General features: G+C 38.0%; 1 protein-coding gene across 2 annotated transcripts in view; it reads left to right on the top strand.

Moving 5' to 3' along the window:
- The window catches only part of LOC306852335 (MAGUK p55 subfamily member 7-like), a 156,471-nt gene that overhangs the window by 952 nt on the left and 128,406 nt on the right, over window positions 1–27,113 (top strand). The window lies entirely within an intron of this gene.

Genomic DNA, 27,113 nt, shown 5'->3' with positions numbered 1-27,113 from the left:
ATGTTTACATATATATATATATATATATATATATATATATATATATATATATATATATATATATATATATATATACACACACACACACTATATTGCCAAAAGTATTGGGTCATCCCCTTCTAATGAACATGTTTGACTACTTTAGTAATTTCTATGAGTGCAAATCTTAATGTTTAAGCATATAATGATATTTTGGTGATACCTCTGGTGTGACTTTAAATGAGGACCTTGAGCCAAAAACTCATCACCAAACACCAATGACTTGTAGGGTACTGTCATTTTAGACGCGTCCAAAGCTGTTGCAACAGAGATGGAAATACAATTTGTTTCCATCTTTGTTGCCACAGTTTTGTTAGTGCCTTTTTCTGTTCTAAAGAAGGGGGTGTCCCAACGCTTTTTTTTTTCTTTTTTCTTTTTTCTTCTTATATTGTCTATACAAGTCATTGGTGTTTGGTGATGAGTTTTGAGAACACTGACTGAATCAATCATGTCTTTTTGAACCGTGCCTTATACACAGAGGCACTGTCATGTTAGAATAGAAAAGGGTCCTGTCCAAACTGTTGCTATAAAATTAGAAGCACGCAATTCCCTAGAATATCATTATATGCTTAAACATTAAGATTTATACTCAGAAATTTCTAAGGTAGTCAAGCATGTTCATTAGAAGGGGGTGACCCAATACTTTTGGCAATATTGTGTATGTATGAATATCAAAATCACAGGTAGGTGAGTTTGATCAGGGTTGGAGCTAAACTCAGCAAGAGATTGGACCTCCAGGGAAAGATTTGAGGAACCATGGTGTAGATTGTGTTTTGCAATTCCTAATCGTGCATATGGTTAGTATTGGACATGCTGTACTCTGTAACATTTCTTGACCCTAGTTGATAAGGCCTCTTGGCAAAACTGAGAAATGGTGGAAAACGGAATAAACTTTATGCATTTCATGGCATGTTTTTATAACTTGGCCTTGAGGCTTCGATAGGTTCAGCCCTCTGGGATCTTCCTTAGCAACAGCCCACTAGAATGTAAAAGCAGAAAAAGCAGTGTGATAGTTTATTCTCTGACCCAGGGCAAATATGTTTTAGTGAAATTTAAAGTATTCAAGTAATGAAATGATTACGAATGCACTCTAACCTTCATTCAAATAGGTACTGAGAGTTATCGCAGTCCTGTTGCCCTGTGGGAAATGACAGTGGTTTGTTTGAGACTTGTGATCTGCTGTGTCAGATATCACTGCTCAGAAGTGCCCTGTCTGCACTCTCTCTGACTCCCCTCTTCTTGACCTCTTCACACTCACTCTCACTCGTCGTCTCGCAGTGTCATTTGACAGGCTTATGTTATGATCCATGACCCGATCATTCCCTCTTTTGACAGCTGCAACCTTTTAGAGTGCAAGTAATTAAACACAAGAGAGGGAACACATTGCCTTATGTGTGGGTTTAACTGAAGTCCTCAGAGGTCAGTTATCATAGCTCTTCTCTGAGATTAGACTGCAGAGCATTCCCTACATCCCTTTTAATTCCATGTCTAATATGTACTGACAGTAGGGAATGTATTTGGAGGTCCTGTGGGATTAGTGAAATATGAAATACTGAACATAGCCATTTGAAGTGGAGAAGAAATCATGGTGGGTTGAACTGAGGTGATTGTGAATAGACCATTTCAGGTCATTACCTGTTTATGGGTCTAAAATAAAGTTCATATGTCTTGTAAACATGAACTGGTTTCACTGTAATCGTCAAACTGTGATCACATGGCTTTTAATACAAATATACACTCAGGGAATATTTACACTTGGGTGCTTAATGCATTTTAACTGATTGGGTAGCCATCGTGACCATGTTTAAATCCCTTCCAAGATGCATTTGAATGTAGAAAACATCAGGAGGTGTTTTGAGACATGTACAAGATGCGGCTCAGCCAAGTGTAAGTGCATCTGGCTGTTTAGTGTTTAGGTTAGATAAATTTGAACAATTATGTCAGCATACAGGGATTTTAGAAAACTGCAGTCCGTATGCAAGCAAAAGAGAGCATTCAACAGAAAATTTTGCTGCTCTGCACTGACTTGAACTCCAATATAGTTGCATGTAACCTGGGAATAGCGGGTTAAATATGTATTCTTTTTGCAGAGATGTAACATACAGGCTGTTTTAGATATTTTGATATTAGTAACATACTGTGTAATTTGCCAAAGAGCTGATCAGATGTTTACCTACACAGAAAAAAAATTTAGTGGAGAAATTTTCACTCAGAAATTCCTAGTAAATTTTACAACTACAACGAAATGAAAGAATCATTGAGGGAACGAAGAAGACTTCTTTAAAAAAAATAAAAATAAATAAATATATATTTCAAAAGTCAGAACATGAACAACAGGACTTGCTAATTTAATGAGGTTGTCAGACAACCTACTCTGTGCAAAATAAAAGATGAAGCAGAGGAAGGATTGCATATTGATGCAGTAAATGTTGCTGGCAGAAGTCTTGGTAGTAGCAAATTTCACTAGTCTGGTAGCTAACGGCTGTCTGTGTTTGTGGAGGGGGTCATTCTAAACTGCAGCGGTAGAACAGGTGTCTAATGTCTGGGGTGTTAGCTGGCCCAGTGTGTGGCCTGGTAATACTGGCATTCCAGTGCTGTTGTTTCTGAAATGGTGAGGTCAAAGCTGAGGAAGAGAGGTCTTGGAATGTGATGTGAGAAGTTTTGAGCTGCAGCAAATACGGTAATTATCGTCCACTTTAAACAGCAGTTTATACTGTTTTTCATGGATAGATTTACAAAAATCTAAATAAATGTGAGTTTAAAGTTTCCATGGTCCTGGAAACCCTAGAAATATCAAATAATGTGAAGAGTGTGGGCTTTTTTTTTTTTTTCTTTTTTAAGGCCTGTAAATGTTATGGAAGTATATATATATATATATATATATATATATATATATATATATATATATATATATATATATATATATATATATATATATATATATATATATATATATATATATATATATATATATATATATATATATATATATATGTATATGTACATAAAAAATATATATTAATATAGTCAATATTTTTCTAGTTCTATTATGTTTATTATTTTTCAGGCAAATTCAGATTAACGGATTAAATTTTTTGGATAGATTTTTCTGATTAACAGATTAACTTTTTTTTGGATAGATTTACAAAAATGAAAATATTGTTTAACCATTTGCATGTTCCCAGAAAACCTAGAAATATCAAACCTAGAAAACCTTCAAATGTGTGTAATTTCAGGCAATTGCTTATCATTGAAATTTGGCAATATATTTAATATGCAGTATTGTAAAACTTTTAATTTGTTTTGTTTTTTTAAAACATTTTATATATATATATTTTTTTTTTTATATTCTCCATTTCTTTTTTTTCCCCCTTTTTTGTTTATGCATTATTTCTAAAATTAGATGTCAACTCATGCTTTGATTCTGTCTGAAAAATGTAATGATCTAATTCTTTATTGCTTTATTAAAGGAAGTTTTAGATTTAAGTGCGGTGGCCTTAGTGTTCCCCATCATTAACTGTGGGGGAAGTAAGTGAGCAGTTCAGTCGTTTAAAACAATGTGATGTGAAGGTCATACTCAGCCGAGCACTGTTAGCAATAGTACATTTGTCATCACTATATCTTGCAGTTTATCAAAGCTCAGGTGTTCATTTCAAAGAGCACTGCTGCTTTTAGATTATACAGCATCTGAATCGGTTGTTCAGTTCTGCTGACATGTACATTATACCACAGACCTGCTGTGTATTCCCCATCTGGCCATCCTATGTCTTTTATTCATTGTACACTAAGACTTACAGAATGTTACAGAATGGGAAGTCGTGGCCTAATGGTTAGAGAGTCGGACTCGTAATCGAAAGGTTGCGGGTTCGAGTCTCGGGCCGGCAGGAATTGTAGGTGGGGGGAGTGAATGTACAGCGCTCTCTCCACCCTCAATACCACGACTGAGGTGCCCTTGAGCAAGGCACCGAACCCACAACTGCTCCCCGGGCGCCGCAGCATAAATGGCTGCCCACTGCTCCGGGTGTGTGTTCACGGTGTGTGTGTGTGTGTGTATGCATTTGTTCACTACTCACTGCTGTGTGTGTGCACTTGGATGGGTTAAACGCAGAGCACCAATTTCGAGTATGGGTCACCATACTTGACAACACGTCACGACTTTATGTTGCGCTGCCATTGCTGTTTAACAGCCATTTCAGATTGATCACTGTCAGCTCAAACACTGAGAGCAAGAAAATATCCTGCATACATAGAAAATTCACCTCTTATAAGGTCTTCACTAGAACTTGACTTGATTGTATGTACTGTGGACTGGTTTTGTCTTTGCCTCTTCAGCACTTTCTGTGAAAGCTGAGCCCAGGCAGGCTGTAAAAGAAGATGCTTTTTTGTGACATGGAAGCTGATGCTACTCATACGACCCATATATTATATGAATGTATCTCTGAGAGAACTATCTTTTAGAAAAGTTTTGATATTTTCTTTTCATCTTACCTCCACATAATGCATAATTAAGGAAGTGTTCATAAGCACAGCGCTGCTTTGTTTAGAGCAGTATCCAAGGAAATACTGTATGGCTGCTGTTCTGTAAGTGCCACCTGTTGTCAGAGAGTGAATTTGCATCTCATTCCAGTCTACTGTTTTTTTTTTTTTTTTTTTTTTTTTTTTTTTTGTCCAGATATGTTATGTAGTTTAGTTTTTTAAAACTAAAGTCAGACCATTGTGTGTTTGATTCAGATTTTGATTTATACAATCTAAGATTAAAAACTGCTCATGCTGCATGTATGAAGCAGCATTGTTTGGATTGTGATTTTAAAATGCAGTGGTTGTCTCATTTTAAATGGAAAGAGCATAGGCAAAGCCTGTGTGTGTGTGTGTGTGTGTAAGTGTAAAATTAGGGCTAGGGGTGTGCGATTTTATATATCGTCTGCGATTAATATCGTGATTGTTATTTTAACGGTGTGCAATTTGACACTGAGTATTTTGCAAAAACCAAACAAAACACCCCTACAGAGCTCGCGCATGCATTAAACACTGCACATGCGCAGTTCCTGTTTTTGCATATTTCTCCAACAAAAATCATTCCAAACAGCCACAGTGCTGTTTTGCGTCTTAGAGGAACATGAGTGTTTTTTTCCTGAATGAATCAACCGTTTAAACGATCTGGTTCAATCGCAATGACTCCCTTGTTAACAGTGACTTACTGCCACCTACTGGCAACTTTAATTTCACATCAAAAGATAAAATAATTTCAAATATCAGTATTCAATGTTTTATGTTTAAAATATCAAAACGTTATGCATTTGTAAGTGCAGGTTAAAGCACTCCATGTCCATCTGAGTTGCATTAAACAGTGTGTAAATAATATGTCACTTCAGATGCAACTTATGCAAATATTAATTTTGTTGAAACTGGTTTCATTTGTTTGGTAACAGCCTAAATGTCTTGTTATTCTAAATGACTGATTAAATGTAACAATTTGACTCAAAAGATGCACACTTTTAGAAAAAAAGATGGCTATATTAACCCTCTGAGCCCGACAAACGCGAATACGCATTTTGGGGAAGATTTTCTTGATAAGGCAGAAATGAGCTTGAATTACTCTGGCATTTTTGATCGTTCAGATAAGAGCAATACACCATTCAAATCTGTAAGGGGTCTACTTTTATTTGTATACACTCATGATAACAACTGAACTTTGTGCTTTTGAAGAATAAAGAAAACAAACAGGGTGCGCTCTCTGTCTTCTCCGTCTCCGCGATCTGTTTTCAGAAATGCGTCACTAAAATGAAGTATAACTCAGCGAATACTCAACACAGAAACATGAGTTATATCTATAGAAAGCTTGGAATGTCTTCTTTCAAATGAAGTAAGTCATATCGAATATTCTGTGATGAATTAATCCGTATGAAACCAACACGATGTTCAGTCTGTCCCGTCTAACTATTTATTTGTAATGTGATCCCGCCCCCTCGTGTTCACATGTAAATAACCACGTGACCTTCACGCATGGAGACGCCAAACATAAACAAAGAGACCGGAGACTGTTCATCGCTGGTATACTGTTAGTTTCTGGAAGAAGACGCGTTGAGTAAAGGCTGGATTTCCCTCAAAAGAAGAACAATATTTCATTCAGAAGAGAAGATCGATCTGATGAGTAAGTAATGTTTATGTTTTGCATTAGTTAACGTGTTATTGTGACATAAACTTGAACACATTACTAGTTGGGTTGTTCCCAAACTACAACACGATGTATGCTACGCATCTAAGACAGTTTAGACCATGTTTATTATTAATAATCTGTTCACAAATATATTTTAATAACGTGCTAAACGATAACAAATAGTTCTCAGATATAAAATATATTTTTTTTTTATAGTACGAAGTACATCCTTTTATAGTACAAAGCATGCGTGAGTCTATGACTGCAGAATCATATCTTTTATACTATAAAATCATACATGATGTTCAGGATGGCTATATGACTACAAAATCATTCTTGGGTTTTCCCCAAACTATAATTCCTGACTAAAATATTTGAAATATGATGGGCAATTCATTGTATTTAATTTTTCTTACGGCGCGAGTATGTTTTCATGCTCTATATAAAACAATAAAAGTAATATGAGAGTACATTGTAACATGATGAATGCTACGAGTCGAAGTATGTTTAGAACATGTTTATGATTAATAATCTGTTCAAAAATAGATTTTAATAGCGTGCTAAACAATAGTAATTAGTTTCTCAAAAATAAAATGTCTTTTTTTTACGATACTACAAAGCATGAATGAGTCTATGACTACAATATATATATATATATATATATATATATATATATATATATATATATATATATATATATAATTATAAAATATGCTCCTGATATAAACATGCACACAAATGTTTTTTCCTTTTTTTTTGGTTGTTTGTATTTTATTGAATCAGACACCTGCACCACAGATGATGAATCCTGCTGACTTTCAGTCTCTTCCAACTGTTTTCCTCTGAGAGCGCTGCACCAACATCAGAAGTTCAACAGTTTCTTCTTGAATCCATGGAAAGTAGCAGAAACACTTAAATAACACGTAAATATCAGGTATGATTTATTTGTTTCACTTGTTGAACAGAATCTGTTGCTGGAACGAGTCAAAGTCTGTTCACATCTGTGTGGTTAGATCAGTGTGCACAATGTGTCTTTTGACCTTCATTATGTATGTTTTGATTATACTGTGTTGTAAATAAAATACAAATAATTTTAAAAACCCATTTTTTTTCAATCTCCTCACATTCTCTCTTACCTACCTCAGTCACAGTCACACTGATGGCCCATTAGCAGCTTTAGGGGAGGGCCCTTTGTCTCTCAGGTGAAAATCACTTAATATTCAAGGACATTACCACTCCCTCGCATATTGGCTTTCAATCACAAAAAATGTCTTTTAAAAATTTAAATCAAAGTATTGTTTTCTGTGAGCAAATAAACAAGATGATTTTCACATAATTTTGAAGCAAAAATTCTAGGCTACAAGATCTGGTTCTCAAAAGTCTTGTGAACAATTGTTCTGTATGTGTTTTATGGTCTTATTTCAGTGATCTTATGGTCAAATTTTAGTTTTTCACTAACCACTCGTAAACGTTGATTTCTCAAAAACACAATCATGTACATAAATGCTGCTAACATATTATTGTAGCCCAGTTTGTGCTGTTTACAGTGTTATTAGACTTTAGCCATTTATATTTTTATAAGCAACTGAAAAAAGCACAAATGTCAGGGCATGTTGAAATTTCTCCAGGCCCCCAAAACACCCTCAGGGCCCAGAGGGTTAAAGGTAAAATTACCCATAAAAGGTAAAAATCAATTTAAACTTCTATGAAAAGATTAATTTCTATCACTGATGTGAACTGACCACACGGAATATGAAGAATATCAAAAACTGCAGCTGTTCACGGTAGTCAGATATCAGCACAATAACACACTCAGCAAAATATTGTCTAATTATCGTTATCGAAAAAAATCCCCAAAAATATTGATCTTTTTTTTCAATATCGCACACCCCTAATTAGATCTGCACAATAAATCTCATGCGATTGTCATGCGCATCTTGTCAGTATGCGCGTCAAGCCGGTTCTGTGATTAGTAGTAAATCTCCATCACTGACAGATCACTGACAAGCTACGCAGTATTGCATTCATAATCGCAGGTGAATCGCCTTCTATTATGAACAAGATATTGCGTAGCTTGTCGGTGAACTACGGCTCTGTGTATTAAACGCTGCTCCATCTGAAAGCACGTGATGGAGATTGTAAAAATAAACTACCTTTTGTTGACACTTCTGATTGTGCTTTGTCTCTTGTCTTGTCTAGACTATAAATTAAAAGTTCGTAACTAGTGATCAACCGATATAGATTTTTTTTTTATATATATATATAACCGATACCAATTATTTGCATGCTTATGTGCCCGATAACCGATATGCAGAACCTATATTTAGTTACTGTTATAAAGTAAATAAATGACTGCGTGAAGCAAGTACATACTTCACTTTGGTTTTTCCTCCTTTCAGTCATCTTAACAAAAAATGTTTTGAGAATTAGCAGTCTTTCATGCAGGGCTCTAGACTCATTCTTCCCACTGATCTCACTTTTGCGACTAACTTTCTCAGTTGGTCGCACGAGCGCACAATTTGGTTGCAATTTGTTTTTTGTTTTTGCACATTTGAACATTTGATTAATCAATGCATGCTGATGAACTTTTATCATAGTTTATAGTATATGGTAACGAAAGTGTTCAACATTCAACTCGTTCTTTTTCATCTGTATTATTTGTGATTTAAATTTTGTGAACAGGAATTCCTTTTTTCGTGCGCTTTCACTTTCAAATTTGCGATCTTGGTGTCATATTTTACAAGAAAAGATCATTGTGTTTTGTTTATATCTATACACCTTTAATTTTTTTAAGACTAAAACAAAAGATGGATTCATTGTTATTCTTAATTAAAAAGCACAACAACAATAAAACAGTACGTTGACAATGACAAACTAGCTTACATAACATTTATCAACAAAAATGAATAAGACGAGGCATGGCACAGGACACATCACATGCTGTCTTATATACCGAGTATATTACAGAATGTTTAGCAAACGCTGAGGAAGCAAATAAATATTAATATATATTTTGTTTTAATTAAGGAAAGCCTCCACAGCGTAACGTGAGGTAAACGGCAAAGATAACACGCTTCTCAAAACGAAAACAAAAAAGTAAAACTAAACTGGCTGTCGCTGACAGGACTTGCATGTTTTTTCTACAAGAACACCAGCATGTTCACCTTCTCTGGTTTAAGAAGCGGTCTTTTACTTTAGTTTGAAAACAAAATCCTCTGTTGCGCTCCATCCGCGACGCGCACCTTCGCGCTCGTGCTGGCACGGCGAGTATAAACCAGGCTCTACCCACGAAGCACTCGAGTTGAAAGCACCTTTCTTCACGTGATCAGTGAAATCTGACTCCTGCTATAATGTGCTGCGGCTGGCAGCGCGCGCTGTATGAAGCAGACGCTTTGGAGCAGCGCAGACCATGCACTCGTACAAATGCGACCACGTCAAATTTTAACTCGCAAAAAATTACCATTTTTGGTCGCAGTCTAGAGCCCTGGCATGTTGAATTTAATCTTCGTATTACAACAATAAAAAAACATTTTATTTATAAAAAAGCTTTAGCAGCAACACTAATATTAGCAGTAAGCAAAATAAACATAGAATGTCTGTTTTCAAATAGAGAAAATGAATAAAGGACAGGAGTCATATCAACTTCATTTTTAACTACAGTTTTAGTAGGTTTATAAGCTGTTTAATAGGCTAAAGAGTGAAGAATAATTCACTGGATAATGTTAATTCACGGAATAATATTCTCTGGAATATTGGAATATAACAAGCATTGTATTTTATTGCATTTCTCAACTGGCATGCTCTATTTTTTGTCGTTCTAAATTATGCTGCTGACAGCGCGGTTTATTATGCATTTACACAGAGCTATAGGCTACTCAAACTGCGATCGATTGTAGAGAATTTCCATTGAGTTGTATTAATTTAGATGTTTATAAACAAAATAATGGTTATATAGTAAGTGTTAACACAATTTAGGGTCCTTCAAAAAAGTGAATCTTGTTAAAAGTTACATGCAGTGGCCGTGCTGAGCATTTCTTGAGCATCAACCCGCTGAGTGAACTGCAATATGAAAGCGGCTTCACGAGACTAATGATGAGCATATAGACAACAGAGAGAGAATTAAATTCAATGCTTTTATTTCCAACATGCAATCATTCATGGCTGTATTATTTAATTCATGCAAAATTACATCTTTATTTGGAGAGGACTTGACGGATTATCTACGTGACTCCGACTTCACGAGACTAATAGACCACAGAGAGAGAATTCAATTCAGCGCTTTTATTTCCAACATGCGCTAATTCATGGCTGTGTTATTTCAGGCAAAGTTATATCTTTTTAGGGACAGGGCTTGACAGAGTATCTTATTTATCATATTTCTTAGAGCCAAGTTGCATAAACTATATATCAGGCATTTATGTAACGCATCTAATTTGTGCATTAATGCCTGTAATATTAAATAGTTTACGAACTACAGCAAATCAAGTACCTTCACGCCATTGTTGTTGTTGGTCTCGTCTCCCCTCAGATGCGCTGCAATTGCGATCCTGCGCGCAATTCTCAAAACGTCCACAAGATGACTGTGTTTATCGGGGAATCCGATATTACAAAACCGATATCCGATTATGGAAAAATGCTTAAATATCGGGAAAATATCAGTTAATCGATATCGGTCGATCTCTATTCGCAACACTACTAATCACAGATCCGGCTTTACTGACGAGATGCGAATAACAATCGCATGAGACTTATCGTGCAGCCCTATATATAATAATATAATATAATGGCAGGTGAAACTCTGGGATGAATGTACAGTGCACTTAAGAAGTATCGGAACAGTAAAGACAAAATTGCTCTGTTGACTGTGGAGTCAAGACATATACAAATATGATTAAAAGATGAATATGAGACAAAACTACACAATGTCACATTTTATTATTGGGTGATTCAACACAGGTGTTCTACCAGCTAAGAAGTTCAGCACTTTTAGAGTTTCATCCCTCTATCTGATGTGAGCATAAGTATTGGAACAGTTGCCTGTGTTCAGCTGTGTCCTGTTGCATTAATTCTTCAGATATTAAAAGCAGGGAATGTGTCGTATCAGTTATATCCATTACTTGTGTATTCTGAATCTTGCATTCGATGATGACACACACACAAACCAGGATGAAGATGAGGGAGCTGACTTTGAGAGAAAAGCAAGCAATTTGGATGCTAAAAGAAAAGAGGAAGTCAATTAGAGCTATAGCAAAAATAAAGGCCATGGAGACATCAAGCGTTTGGAAACCACCAGCAATGACCTGATCGGCTGAGAAAACAACAGTAGTAGATGACAGACAAATCATAAAAGCTGTGAAAATGAACCCTAAAAGAAGTGTCTGTAAAATCACCAACAACTTCCAGAAAGCTGGGGTGATGCTCTGACAATCTACTGTCCTCAGGGGACTTTGACACAGAATTACAGATGCTACACAGCAAGATGCAAACCTCTGACCAGCACCAAAAATAGAAAGGCAAGATTAGAGTTTGCAAAAAAGCACAAAGGTGAGCCAGAAGAGTTTTGGAACTGTGTTTATGGACAAAGATGAACCTTTATCTAAGTGACGGGAAAGCAAAAATGTGGAGCAATTGATCCCAAGCATACAGCCTCATCTGTAAAGCATGGAGGAGGTGGTGTCATGGCATGGGCATGCATGGCTGTCTCTGGAACAGGCCCTCTCAACTTTACTGATGACTTAATGTATGATTACAGTAGCAGAATGAATTTAGAAGGGTACAAAACCACCTTGCCTACCAATATTCAAGAAAAGGCCACCAGATTCATTGGGAAGTGCTTCATATTGCATCAGGACAATGACCCAAAACACCCTGCCAGTTCAGTCAAGGAATTTATAAGGGCAAAGAAATGGAAAGTCTTAGATTGCCCAAGTCAATCTCCAGATTTAAATCCGATTGAACATGAATTTCACCAGCTGAAGAGGAGAGTAAAGGCAGAAACTCCCCAAAACAAGCAACAATTGGAATTGGCTGCATTAAAGGCTGGGAAAAGTATTTCAAAGGATGAGACCAAGCGTCTGGTGATGTCTATGGGTCACAGACTCACTGCTGTGATTGTGCGTAAGGGATCTGCAACTAAATAATAGCTTTTAATCTTTTATATCTGCCTTAAGTTCAACTGTCCCAATACTTATGCTCAGAGGTGGGACAAGCAGTGAAAAAAAAAATATTTTATTAGTAACAGAATAGCAAAGACAACATAATTTCATAGAAATAACAGCTGCAATACTTTGCATGTGTGCATAAGAAGAATATATGCTTCTAGGTTTTATAAGCCAATGGGCCGTTATTTGGAACCTCAATGAAACCGATTTAAAAACGTGAGCAGAAGCGCAGAAAGAACTAGAAGAAATAACTGCTACCATACTTTACATGTGAGAGGAAACCTGCAATATGGATGCAGACAAACGCATGAAGACAGTCATTCAAAAATGCTGGGCTACCATTCTTTATAACTAAGAGTAACAAAATGTTGTACGTTAAATGTTAAGTTTATAAAAGGCTATGCATAGTTGATCACTAAATTTAGGAGCTATGTGCTATACAGACTGATTTACAACACGTGAATTCAATTATTTATCCTGAAAGAAATAAAAGTGAAATAAGTGCCTGGTGAAGAGGGAGAAAAATTTTGTATATTTTATAGTTATATATAGACTATAATTCACAAAGTATTTTAAATGATCATTAGGCCAATTGCTGCTTTTTTTCCTTCAAATAATAGCTAAGTTTTACATTTAAATCAAGGTTTATCTAATAATTATTTTGCACTGAACTCGGTCTCTGGTTCCCTTAACTCTGTCTCAAGCGTGAGCACGCTGCACCCGTCTAAAGTGATAACGACACTGATCTGATCATAAAGTCTTTCTGAGTCACAGGGGTCAAGTCTCGAGTCATTGCTGTCAAAGTCTAAGCCTGCGTCCCAATGTGCATACTATCCACCCTAAATTCTATGCGATATTAGTAATTTTCAATACTATTTAGGGCAGATAGGGTAGATAGTATGCACATTGGGACGCAGGGCGAGACGAGTCTCAAGTCTTTTAATTATATAGAGTCGAGTCACAAGTCATTAAATTTGGGACTTGAGTCTGAGTCAAGTCTCGAGTCATGTGACTTTAGTCCACACCAGTGGGGATTTCTTTAAGACTACAAGGGAAGCTCGGCTTCCCCTATAATGTCAAAAAAATTAATGGTCAAACATGTACTATTGTGTTAACATTTTATTGATTAAAAATGCGTTAGAACACGTTCATCTCGAAGACGAGTTCAGAATCAGCTACATATAGCAGGTGACTCGATTTCCTTCTCATATATTCACGTAGCATCAGTGTATTTGCCTGTTGAAGCCCAGCGTCCATTGACATCTATGGGGCTGCTTTGAACAGTTTTTTTCAGTGCTTCGAAACTAGACGCTCATTGGATAAATGCTGCGATTATGTCCCGCCCCCGGACACTCAGCGTCTCTGGGGGTGAATGGAGGAGTGGGCGGGGCTGGACTCCGGGCTTCTGCGTGATGATTGGAGGGTTTGTCGAAAGACTGCATCTCCTTATAGGACACAATCGCTGTCAATCAAAAGAAGTCGCTGATGCTGAAGATATTCGAGCCAGTGTTGCCAATTTAGCGACTTTTCAGACCACCCTAGCGACTTTTCAGACCACCCTAGCGACCTTTCTCCCCTAAAGTGACTAGCGACAAATCTAGCGACTTCTTTGACAAACCTTAGCGAGTCTCATTGATCGCTGGTACTGCCGCAACGGCGCGAGGTCAGCGCGCACGCACCTCTTTCTCTGTTCAGTGAGCGGCTGAGAGGAGCAGCGCGTTCAGTTCAAATAGATATTATGTTGCTTCTCTAATTTTACATGCAAATATAGCTGAAATCACAGCACAGGAATTATAAATTAGGATTTTTGTGCAGACTAACTTCTTGGGAGGGAGAGCTGGTTATGTATTCTTAAAGGGCTGCGTTTCAGTCACTATTTCATATTTATCCCGTTGACTGACAACATAAACAGTAAAATATATAAAGGAAAACAGTTTTATTGAGAATTTGGCTACAGTATGAGCACAGAGAGACAAACAAATGCAACATAAACAGTAAAATATATAAAGGAAAACAGTTTTATTGAGAATTTGGCTGCATTAAAATACAGTATGAGCACAGAGAGACAAACAAATGCAACATAAACAGTAAAATATATAAAGGAAAACAGTTTTATTGAGAATTTGGCTACAGTATGAGCACAGAGAGACAAACAAATGTAAAAGGCAATATGACGCGATGACGTCATGAATATGCTAATTAGCGCATGACGTCATCAGATACTTTCCATCGAAAGAAGTTGGCAACACTGATTCGAGCTCAGTCCCATAGTGGACTTTGCAAGTGTAGTCAAAAGACAAACTGCTGTAACCTATTTCTTGATATTTGCTTGGAGAAATTGCAGGCTAATTTTCATTATACATTTCACACAATTATACACCACATTCCTTGTTTCAGTTTAACCTAATTCCCACATTTCCTCCGCCGAGTTTAATGTTTTTTTTAGATCGTTTGTTCATTCATTCATTCATACAGTAGGCCAGGCGGTGAACTAGCCAGCTAGCAAACTGCACACGATTTACGTATAAATAAATGGACAATTTTTATGATGTAGGCCGAAAATGAGCTTCCCCTCTTTGAAAGACCAGCAGCCGCCACTGGTCCACACCCCTGCTTATGCTCACATCAATGAATAGGATGGACTCTAAAAGTGCTGTTCCTTTTATTTGGTAAAACATGTATGTGTTGAAACGGCTAATAATAAAATGTGGCATTCTGTAGTTTTGTCTCATATTCATCTTTTAATCATATTTGCAAATGTCTTGACTCCACAGCCAACAGAGCAATTTTGTCTTTACTGTTCCAATACTTATGGAGGGCACTGTATATTGAATCAAAGCAATGTCCGTGGACCAGGAGACTGTAAGAAAGTGGTTCAAGAGTTTCAGTTTTATGCAGTTTAATTACCTAATGTAATGTTTATATTCACTTACACTGCAAAATGACCCTTATTAGTTGTTGTATTTAATTTAATGTTCAATAGGTTTGTTTTTGTAAAATGTAACTTGATAATTTATCATTTTCTTCATCTAATTATTAGAACACCTAAAATTATGCTGTGTGTAAAAACTGTTTGTTTCCGCCAGTTAAAGGGTGGGTGCAATGCATGTGCATGATCAGGATGGTTGACAACTTGCACTGACTTGGTAGATTCTATTGCTGTTAGAATTGCCTCAAGTTGAATTTACTTAAATTGTGATGCAAAAATGGTGCATGTAAATCCACCACATCATGCATGAATGCTTTAAGCATTAATTTTGTATGTATTTTGTGACAGTATGTTTTTCTACGTATGTCAGTAATGTTTATAGTCCTGTCTGTACTTTTAGCTTTTTCTGTCTTCAACAATTATCCCTGCGCAACTAAAGTTTGCAGGCTGCCTTTGCACTTCCTTTGGAATACTGGCAACGTTTCACATGGTGTCTTATTCTTCTCGTCCATGTCTGTAGTCTGCTGTGTCTTTTCATGTTCTGAATCTTTTGACATGCTGTCTCTCTGTGTGTGCGTGCGTGCGTGCGTGCGTGCGTGCGCGTCTTTTGTGTATGTGCCTGTATGGAAGTTTGTGCAATTAGTGTGTGCCTTTCTGTCTGCCAGTCAGTAATCCTCTCGTTATAAGCAACTGTCTGAAGTGGTTCTTGGCTGTGGCCTCAGCTCTTTAAGATCTCACTCAAAACACTGGGCCTCACTCCAGACCCCCCACACTAGACCCCAGGTTTGAGTTCAACAGTAGCCAGACCCCCAGGCCAAAAACAGTGCTATAGACCAGAGGTCTGCTGCTGCCAAATTTCTTGCTGTTTTCCACATGATGCCTACATTCTGTTAATTGTTTGTGAATTAATGAGCATGGAATCTGCAAGAGAAAGTGAGGGATTGTTGGTGTTTGTTACAGGGGTTATTAAGCTTTGTGAGGGTGGCCTTGGCATTCAGGGTCAATTATGTAGACATACCAATGACTTGCTTATGAGGTCAAAGCGATTTCAGCTGGTTATTTCTTAAGGTGAAACTGAATGACTTCTTGCATCGTTTCCACATGTACTACTTCGGTAATGTGATTGCATAAAATATGAAATCACACAAATGTATTCTCTCACTGTGAGATTTTGCAGCATTATAAGATGTGGCGACATTTACTGTTGTTCAGTGAAATTTTTTTTTTTTTTTTTTAACAGGCAAAATCAAGTAATTTCAATACGAGTCCACAAGATTGGGAAATTCACATTAGCTTTCTACTCCAGCGTCAGTGACTCTAAAGCAGATTGGTTTATTTGATTTATTAATTAATCTGAATAACTTTATCTGATATGGCAATTTTTGTTGCATTGCTATCTTAAAAGATGACAAGCAGCACAAATGCTTCAAAAGAAATTGGAGTTGTAGCCAGAAGGTGTTGAGACAAAATGTCTGGTCAAGCCCACAAATACACCAAAGTTTATATTGTCCAGATTCTTTGAGCAGTTTATCATCCATTTCGAACCGTTTTCCACCTTCCCTTCCAAAAATATAAAGAAGAGTAATGCTTTATTTATGTGATATTTGAGCTTCCTTCAGGACTGGGAGCACAAATGGCTCCTCTCTGTTCCGAGAAGAGGCTGCAAATGTTGAGCCACAGCGTAATTTAAAACTAGTTTTATCCCATCATCACCCTGTTTTTAGATGCCGTTTATGGCTTGTTGGCTGAAAACATCCACAAATCCCAGTGTTTCCCACACATAGACTAATCTGTGGCGGTGCGCCACAGATTAAATTCCGACCGCCACAGATTCCACACCGACCAAAAAAAATAAAAATCAATACCGACCGTCACATATTGCGTTTCGTTATTCTTTTGTACGCTATTTAAAACACGAATTCGTGAATTCGTTCAACTGCATTTCCTTTCCCTGCTCTCTCTTCATCTCTCTGTGAGGGAGAGACGCGTGAGTGACACACACACACACACACGCACACAGCCCCTCCCCTCCGTGCACACCACATCTGTCTGGATCATCTGTGGAGAGAAGACGGCTGGCGAAAGGTTGGTATCTCGTGAACACTTTTAACACACAATCGCAGATTAAAAAGTGCTATAAAATATTTTATATTCTGAATACAATAGTTTCAGTGTGTTGATGTTACTGTAAGTCCCGACCCTTAGCAAACGCGATTGCACCTTCTTTAGAAAGTTAACTAGTCGCAAGTTTGCGGTAAAATGTAGGCTAGCCTAGTTGGGTTGTCGAGGTCAAAACACTATATGTAGCAGCTGTGAATCAAATAAACATATTAGAAATTATGTCGTTTCTTTACTCTTACACCGAATGTTTGCTGCTTCAATCCAGATGAGTATTGAAAAGTATTTTCCGCGACTGAAAAAGGCACGTGTTGAGGATGAGGACCATCCTGAACCGGAGGTATCAGTCTGAAACGGAGCTTAGTCCGACCAGTGTAATTAGTTATGTTATTGTTTACAATATTTTCAGGCTTCAACTAGTGCTGCTCAAGCAGAAAGACAAGGTCAGGGAGAGAAAGAAATAGATTTGTTAGGCATTGAAGAAAGAGTAGGAGAGGAGGAGAGAATTAATGTAATAAAGTTCTGTGTAACCAATTATTAACAGTCTTTTTTAATTATTAACCTTTAGGAATTAGGAAATCCCTTTAGGGGATCCAATCGTAACCCCTATCCAATCGTTCTTTTCATCTGCAACCCCCCCCCCCCCCCCGGGCTGACCACCACACATTGCCTTCAAACCTGTCGGAAACACTGAATCCATAACGTCTTTAGAGTCTCTGGTTAACAGATGTGCCATATTAATGACCGATAAACTTGTACTAGCCTATAGCTTTACATTTACATTTAGTCATTTGGCAGACGACAAAAGCGACTTACAATTGGTGAATACAAAAAGCGATTCATCTTGAAGAGGCAATCAGACAGAGGAAGTGCTCGTAACACCAAGTCTCAGTCATTGTTCAAATAAGTACAAGCTAGTAAGGGAGGGACAGAAAGATGGAGGGAAAGAGTAATTTTTTTTTTGAGTTTAGGATGAAGTCAAGTATTGCCGAAAGAGATGAGTTTTCAGTTGTTCCTTGAAGATTGACAGGGATCCAGCATTTTGGATAGGGGTGGGAAGATTATTCCACCAGCCAGGAATGGTGAACGAGACTGTTCTGGAGAGTGATTTTGAGCCTCTCTGTGATGGTACCACAAGGCGTAGCTCACTAGCAGATCTCCGACTTCTGGAGGGGATGTAGGTTCGTAAAAGTGAGTGGAAGTAGGAAGGGGCTGAGCCTGTGGTCGTTCTGTATGCAAGCATCAGTGTCTTGAACTTGATGCGAGCTGCCACTAGTAGCCAGTGCAAGGAGATGAAGAGAGGTGTAACGTGCTCTTTTGGGCTCGTTGAAGATCAGTCGTGCCGCTGCATTCTGAATCATTTGTCGAGGTTTGATTGTGTTTGATGGCAGACCAGCCAGAAGAGCATTGCAGTAGTCCAGTCTAGAAATGACAAGGGCCTGGACAAGAAGTTGTGCAGCATGTTTTGTCAGAAAGGGCCTGATCTTTCTGATGTTGTGTAGTGCAAACCTGCAGGATCGAGCAGTCTTTGCAATGTGCTCTTTGAAGGTCAGTTAGTCATCAAAGATTACACCAAGATTTCTGACCGAAGTTGATGGGGTAATCATTGATGAGCCTAACTGAATCGTGAAGTCATGCTGTAGAGTCAGAGTGGCAGGGAAGACAAGAAGCTCCGTCTTTGCCAGGTTGAGCTGTAGGTGATGTTCTTTCATCCCAGTGTTAATTTCGTTGACGAAGACGATGAAAAATATTCGTCAACGAACCTTTTTTCTGTGACTAAGACGAGACGTTGACGAGCTAAAACTAATATCTGATGATAAAAACTATGACGAAACTTATGCGCGTCTTTATTAACAAGACGGGACTAAAATGTTATTTGAGGACTACCGGACATTCAAAATACATCCTATAGGCTAAGTTAACTGTCTTGTCTTTCAAAATGTGCGTCTCTGTCATTGGATAAGGTGCGTTTGCATGGCAGCCGCGGTGGACGGATAGGCTAACAAAACGCAAACTAGCGATCTGAAACAATGGCCTCAGCTCCCGAAGGGTTAGGGAGTGGGTGACCAGACGTCCCGTTTTTCCCGGGAGTCACAATTCATTGTCGATTAGCTTAAAGTCAGTGAAGGTGCGATAGGCTGAAACGCGCTGATAGAAGTGCTCTCTCTCGCGCACGCTCCACTTCTTCAGTTCTCATACAGCGTGCGATTAGTCCTCAGTGCTCAAATACACACACAGCAGTCCAAATGTCTCTCATGTAGAGTATCTCATGGAAATACAGTCCGTTATGGTTTAAGTGAGCTTAAACAGGTGGGTGAAAACTGAATGTATGTCAGTAGGCTATTACATACGTACCTTCCATCTTAAAAGGACAGCATTCCTAATTATCTGTCATAAATGTTAACCAACAAAAGATGTTAAATGTATACTTGTTAAGTAAACCTACTGTATCTGAAAAATGAGTTCAATTTATATCTCTACCAAAAAATTAAAAGTTATTCCAGTTTTTCCAAATTCAATCCTTGATTTCAAATTTCTCATAACTAAGCTTAATTGATTTGGTCTAAAGAGAGAAGAATTGATGACTATTTTTGTTTGAATACTACATATAAAATAGCTACCAAAATAAATGTTGGTAACTGCAGTTTGACTAAAAGTAATGACTAAAAGTTGACAAAAATGCAGTGACTTTTTGTCGATTAAAACTATGAAAGACTCAAATGACTAAAATGTGACTAAGACTATTAAGCATTTTCGTCTCAAGATAAAGACTAAATCAAAAATGCCTGCCAAAATTAACACTGTTTCATCCATGCCGAGATGTCCGCCAGGCAGCCTGAGATCTGTGCAGAACGATCCAGCAGAATGAGGACTGATGATTTGGAATCTGCCTTTGCAATTCGCAGGGCTGTAGTGACAGAGTAGTGCAGTCTCTGAATGGCCACTCCTGAAACCTGACTGTTTAGCATCCAGTTTGTTGTACTGTGAAAGAAACCGTGAGAGCTGGTTGAAGACAACTCGTTCGAGTGTTTTCCCTACGAATGGAAGGAGAGAGACAGGTCTGTAGTTTTCTAAAAGAGAAGTGTTTAATGTAGGTTTTTTTTGAGCAGTGGCGTTACTTGAGCCTGCTTGAATGCTGTGGGGAAGATGCCTGTGAGGAGAGATGTGTTGATAATGTGTGTGAGTGCCGGTAAGAGTGTGGGAGAGATTGTTTGGAGAAGGTGTGAGGGGATTGGGTCGAGAGGACATGTTGTAGGATGGCTGCAGAGGAGAAGTTTGGATACTTCTGCCTCGGTGAGGGGACAGAAGGAGAAGATGGGAGTTAGAGCAGTGGATGTGGTTGATTGGAGGTCCTGTGGAGTTCTGAACTGGTTACTGATTGTTTTAGCTTTGTCTGTGAAAAAAGAGGCAAAGTCGTCAGCGGTTATCAAAGTGGTGGGAGGTGGAGGAGGGGGACAGAGGAGAGAATTAAATGTTCTGAAGAGATTACGCATGTCTGGAGCGCTGTTGATCTTGTTGTGGAAATGTGAAGATTTGGCAGTGTGGACATCAGTAGAGAAAGATGAAAGCAAAGACTGATACCTACTCAGGTCCAACGTATTGTTTGATTTGCGCCATTTTCTCTCTGCCACTCTGAGTTTGGTCTGATTCTCACGAAGAACATCGGATAACCAGGGGTTAGAAGGGGCAGCCCGTGCTGGTCTGGAGGAAAGAGGACAGATGTCGTCTAGACAAGAGGTTAAGGTAGAGCATAAAGTGTCAGTAGTTGCATTCACATCCAGAGATGAGAAATGGGTAAGCGAGGAGGATACTACAGAGGAAAGAAGGGATGGGGAAAGGGAACGTTGGTTGCGTCTGAAAGTAACCGGTAAGGGAGATGGTGGCACCTGGGTAGCAAAATTTAAAGTAAATGTAATGAAGAAATGGTCAGAGATATGTAGTGGTTGTACCAGAATGTTATCTGTAGTACAATTGCGTGTGTAAATTAAGTCAAGTTGGTTGCCTGATTTGTGCGTGCTAGTAGTGGTGAGGCGTTTGAGATCAAATGAAGCTAGGAGGGAATGGAAGTCTGTAGCATAAGGCCTGTCTAGGTGAATGTTGAAATCGCCGAAGACTAAGAGTGGAGTGCCATCCTCCATGAAAGCGGACAGCAGTCCGTCCAGCTCATCTAGGAAGGTTGCTAGAATTTGGCCAGGGGGACGGTAGATTACCACAATCCAGAGTTTTATAGGAGCTGTTACCGTAATGGCATGAGATTCAAATTGAGATTGAAGTTCGAGTTGAGATTGCCTAGGGGAGAGTGGGTTGAGTATTTCCAATTGTTTGAAATGAGCAGACCAGTGCCTCCACTCCGGCCAACTTGCCTAGGGGTGTGAGAGAAAGAGAAATTGTGAGAGAGAGCAGCTGGGGTTGCTGAGTCTTCTGGACGAATCCAGGTTTCAGTCAAGCCCAGGATGCTGAGTGTACATTGTAAGGAAAAAGCAGCTGACAGCTGACTGGCAATTCCAAAGACCCACAGAGAAAGAAAGAGGTGCAGTGGAAAATGTAGAGAGAGGGCGCAGGTTAGCAGGGTTACGTATCCTTCTGCGTGTGTTTTTAGAGCGAGGTTGAGAGAGAACCGGAATGGTTTGGAAACGCATGATAGACGTAGAGGATAGGAAAGTGTGAGGGAAGATAAAAACGATACTTAAGTGTGTGCTCGGTCAGCTTCCGCGTCAGCCCTCGGACATCAAATAAATACAGTCTAGGAAACTAGAGTGAAAACAGCTGTGGCCGGCCATTCTGATCAGCCCAGCCAATAAGGTTAAAGGACTGCTAATAGCTCAAGACGAAACTATCACTTAGCACAATCACACAGGCTCGTTCTCAGCTGAGGTGCAAATTATTCTAATTACCAGTAAGTGCAATCAAACATAAAAACCTCAACGAAAATGCAGAGTAGAAATAGGTAGGAAACGAACTATGCCTTCCTAGCAGCAAGTAAATAATTTAAACAACAGAACTGCGACCAAGTATTCAAAACACTTACGCGAGCTGCCGTTCATCTCTTCTGGCGACTAATCGGCTTTAGTTTAATTTATTATGGGAAGATCTATAGCTTTAGATCTTCCCATAATAATTGCTGTAGTACATGAAGTGCTTGAGACTTCAGTACCATGAGAAACAAGCATATGAAGAACATAATTTTTACCAGTCTTAGACTGCTTAAAAATCCTACTAAGCTTCCTATATAGGCAGCATTGTTAGTCATCTTAGGTTTGCACCTAACACATAATTATCCTGCTTTCTAAGAGACCCCAAATTATAAAGATTCATTCAATCTTTAATAAAATTAAAGTTAGGTGATATACCCAGTTATTTTAAAGGTAAGTAAGAGGATGAACTCTGCTTTCGGTTCCAAAAATGGAGGCAACTTTCAGAGTAAGTAGCAACTTATTCTCTGAACATAACCTGCTCTGGAGTAGGTTATGTTTCAGGGTTAGCTTACTTCAGTGCTACCGGTGCATGCGTGACCTACTGACAAGACTCCAGTGGGCATGACGGATTGCGCACAATATTATATTTTATTACAATATAGCTATGTAATATTCTGTGTATATATAATGTGACCCCAAATAGCATTGTATATTGCAGTGTTTCCCACAGGATTTTGTGAGACTTGTGGCGGCAAAAATCAAGATGAACATTTTACTTTAGACCTGTCCGGAGTGAGCCGAGAGCTGTCCACCATTGTGTTGACTCTGTTGCAGGGGAAGACCAGATGTATCCGATTAAGCGATTGAGGTGTTTTGTTGTTAATGAACATAGCAGTCGTCATTTACTCCCAACATCTGAGCCGCTGAAGTGATTCATGATTCAGCTTCACCTACAGAAGAAGGGAGTATAAGGGCTTCTTATGAATCTTTGCATGAATCTTGCCTTTCCTGATATGTGCTAGTTAGCAAGTTTCGCGTCTGAAGTTTACGGTCTGCTCGTCACCCCACAGAAGAGATTAGTATTACCCATTAGCATTTAAAGCAACATGGACTAAAATGGTTTGGTCAAAACAGAGCTAGGTAAATGGGTGTGTTTTTTTTTTTGTTTTTTTTTTTAAAGTTATTAATGCATCATAAAATTAATCCATATGAATCTAACAGTTTAATCTAGGTACTAGTTGCTTTGTTAAACAGTTGTGTATTTAACCATACTTTGCAGATTATTTAATTCTTTAGCGCTACTTGTTTCTCAGCTGGACTCTTAAGGATTTCTTTAGATTAGTTTGCATGATGTCCGGTTATTTGTGGATAATAATAATAATAATAATAACTGTTATTATTTTGTACAGCATTGACTTTTCAAGTCTACAAATAAACAAATAGATTTGACTATTGTTGCTATTATAATTAAAACTGCAGAAAACATCATGGTTGGAAATACTGGACACGTGCCTACTAATGGTTGTCTGGTTATGCATTTGAATACAGTTTAGGATTTGAATGATCCAAGTTGTTTGTTTGTTTACTGCGCTTTTCAGAGAAATTTGAGTCAACATTTATGCCTAATAGTTTGCAGGTGTGTTTGTACACGTGTTTGTGACTGACAAACACTATAGGATTAATTTTAATATAAAGGCTTGACCATCAGTTGATACAATTCAAGGTCATTCACCGTTTGCATTATAGCAAGACCAAACTCAGGGGCATAGTTTATAGGGGGGGAGGTAACCCAAGACAGCAAGTACAGCAGGTAAACTAGCAAGTACAACCCCCCCCCCCCCCCCAATATTTATACCACGGTTAATGAAAACCTAGAATCAGGCTATTTATTAATTATTTGAATCTGCTCCTTCGGTGCTTTTATAACCTCATGTATGAACCGAACGGAGCGCTTACCAGTACAACATGACTGAAGCGCAGTTCTTTTAATTGTACACGAGCGGCGTGCGAATCACACTATACTCTGTGCGCATTCACCAGCGCGCTCGAAGTGTGAGCAGATTTGCGCGAGCCATTCCTATCGTGAAGCTGATGGTGTAAAATGTCATCTATTTGAATTCTATTGTGTCCATCTAAAAAAAGGCACAAACTAAAAAGACTGATGAAAAGAGGAGAACACATAATATTGCACCAGCACTAACATAATATTCAAATATTTTTAAACTTCTCATGACCACCTTTACTATAATTTATCGCGTTTTATTGTAGGCTTGTTTAGTGTGGTAAATTTTGTCTAACTTGTAGAATTTATAATAGATAATCTACTATATAAAGATTTATATTACCACTGTGGCATGTTGTAGCTATTGTTTCTAAAGGCTGTTGTTTCTCATAACAAATGCAATATAGATTAATAAAAGAAAGTCATTATTGGCCTGGTAATGATTAATAGGCTAGCCTTATTATAACAAATGCTACAGTTAAGAACTATGGTACTTTTTCATAAGAGCAAGTAAAAGTCAGAATGGAGAGCCAATGGGTTCTAATGATGAGTGATGGAAAAACCTGGCCTTCAGATATTCCAATGATGACACAGATTAATGCCCCTTGGCGCCGGCCCTGCATATTTACTGTGTTTTATAGGAAATTAACAGAGACATATAAGCCTAATAAGTGCTGTAACAGACCCAAATCATCACTGCTGCATAGTAGCATTTTTCCAGTTGCCAAATGTTAATGTAGTGATTTCTGGCGCTATGGCAATTCTGCGTGGTGTCTGAGATGTTAGCATGTCTTTAATAAGATCAGTCACAAACCTGATCCCTGCACGAACTAATGTGTAGTGTCTTATTAACTCACTGTCATACATTGTGTGCAACACATTTCTTCTCCCTCTTCATTTTCGTCCATTTTCTCCGCTGTTAAAGAAACTCTTAAGCCCCTTAAAAGTCCTCGTCCGTACTCCTAACAAGTTTGACCTTAAGACCTCTTTTAAGGGTTAAGATGCTTTCTGAATGACTTTTTTCTTTACTAGGATTTTTTCTTTAATTTTAAGAGTAAACGCCCACATTTCTAAGAATTTTCTTAGAATTTTGTCACTAGGAGCTACTTTTTGCATTAAAATTCTTCATGAATACGGGCCCTGGAAGTCATCTTCACCTCCCTCTTTTCAACTTTGGACTATGGACATGATCTCTGTCATACAAATGGAAAGACTCTGATTTCTGAGGTCTAATGCCATTGAAAAGTTTTCTGCTGTCTGGGGATCATTTCTCGAATATTTAGACAAACAAGCAGCCAAACCAATGTCTAATGTTTCCTATGAAGGTTGAATTGTACATTACCTTTGGGCATTTCTAATGGTTGACTGTTTTGCAGCTCTTACTATGGTACCTTTTAGTTACTGAACCTGTATTTATTATTGTACTTTTTTTTTTTTTTCATTTCATTCCCCCTTTTTATTTATTTATTTTTTTTGTAAGTGCGTGTGAAGTCGAAGACAATGTTGTTTGTTTGTTCTGTTTACTCTGAAAAATTCTTAAAAAAAATTATATATATATATATATTATATAGACTGTGACTGGAAACGTGCCCTTTTTAAAAAAAATAATGTTTTATTTCTGTTCTGAAAGATTCTAAGGCCCGTTCGCACCAAGAATGATAACTAGCCTATAATTGTATTAGTGTGCACGCCAATCTATGATAACATCCTGTGTAATTGCATACTGCAGTTACGTCGTCATCTGCTTTAAAACAACTGCATGTAGCAACTGCATGCATTTTTGTGACTTTGGAGCACCACAGCAGTTAGGAGAGTGGAATTACAGTGAAAAAAGTGGATTGCTTTAAAGCAAGCAATAAATGCAAGTATTCACAGAATTTCATACCGCTATCCAAACTCCAGAACAGAACAAACACTCCAGAACAGATGTGTCCGGGGAGCGGGGCTAAGAAACCGAAGACTTTTGCCTTATTAGAAGGCAGTGCACCATCAGAATATTCTAGGTAAAAAAAATAAAAAATAAAAATTATATATATGTATATGTATGTTGCCTTTTAATGCTTAAGCTCTTTGAAGTAAGAAGGATTCTGATTGGCTGGAATTGGGCGTTTGTTCTGACATTGCAACTAAATTGCATACTTGAGTAGCTACTACATTTGATGAGGACCCAACTTCATTACTGTTAAAAAAGTTATGTTCTATATAGTATGAAATCGACCCAGATGTACTATATCCTCATGTCATTGTCGTGACCTACAGCATCAATTATTTTCACCTTCTATTTAGCAGAGACATAGACATATTTGAACACAGGACATGTCCTAAAAAAGGCCATAGTCTAACCCCTTTATATGTCTGTTGGCATGTTTTGGCTATTGCTGATGTAAGCATGGGAAGAGCATTCAGCTGCTTATTACTTCCTGGTAAGCACCTTACTAACTGATCCTGCTAATTCTACTCCTGATCTTGGAGAGAGCAGAGCTTATTGGATCAGTCTGGACAGACTTGGATTAGTCTTTGGCAGCTATTTAAGTTTCTTTTTGTGAATCTTCCAGGATAATTCCAGATCATAAATGATCTGCTGTTTTGAGTGATTTTAAGTGTTATTACATACTGCCCAGGCATGATGTTTTATTTTGTAAACTGTTCCTGATTTTTGTCATGGTCAATTTTACATGTCACACACTGGCTGTAATGAGGGTTGTAATTCTTTGGTTTCTGGCCTAATGAGTTATTAAACTAAACTTGACTTCACCTGGAATGTTAATGACCTTAAATTTGATTCGGTTTA

The sequence above is a fragment of the Barbus barbus genome, assembly GCF_936440315.1.
Source record: "Barbus barbus genome assembly, chromosome: 32".
Taxonomy (NCBI): domain Eukaryota; kingdom Metazoa; phylum Chordata; class Actinopteri; order Cypriniformes; family Cyprinidae; genus Barbus; species Barbus barbus.
Note: the sequence above shows the minus strand (reverse complement) of the source record. Positions and strands in the feature narration are given on the sequence as shown.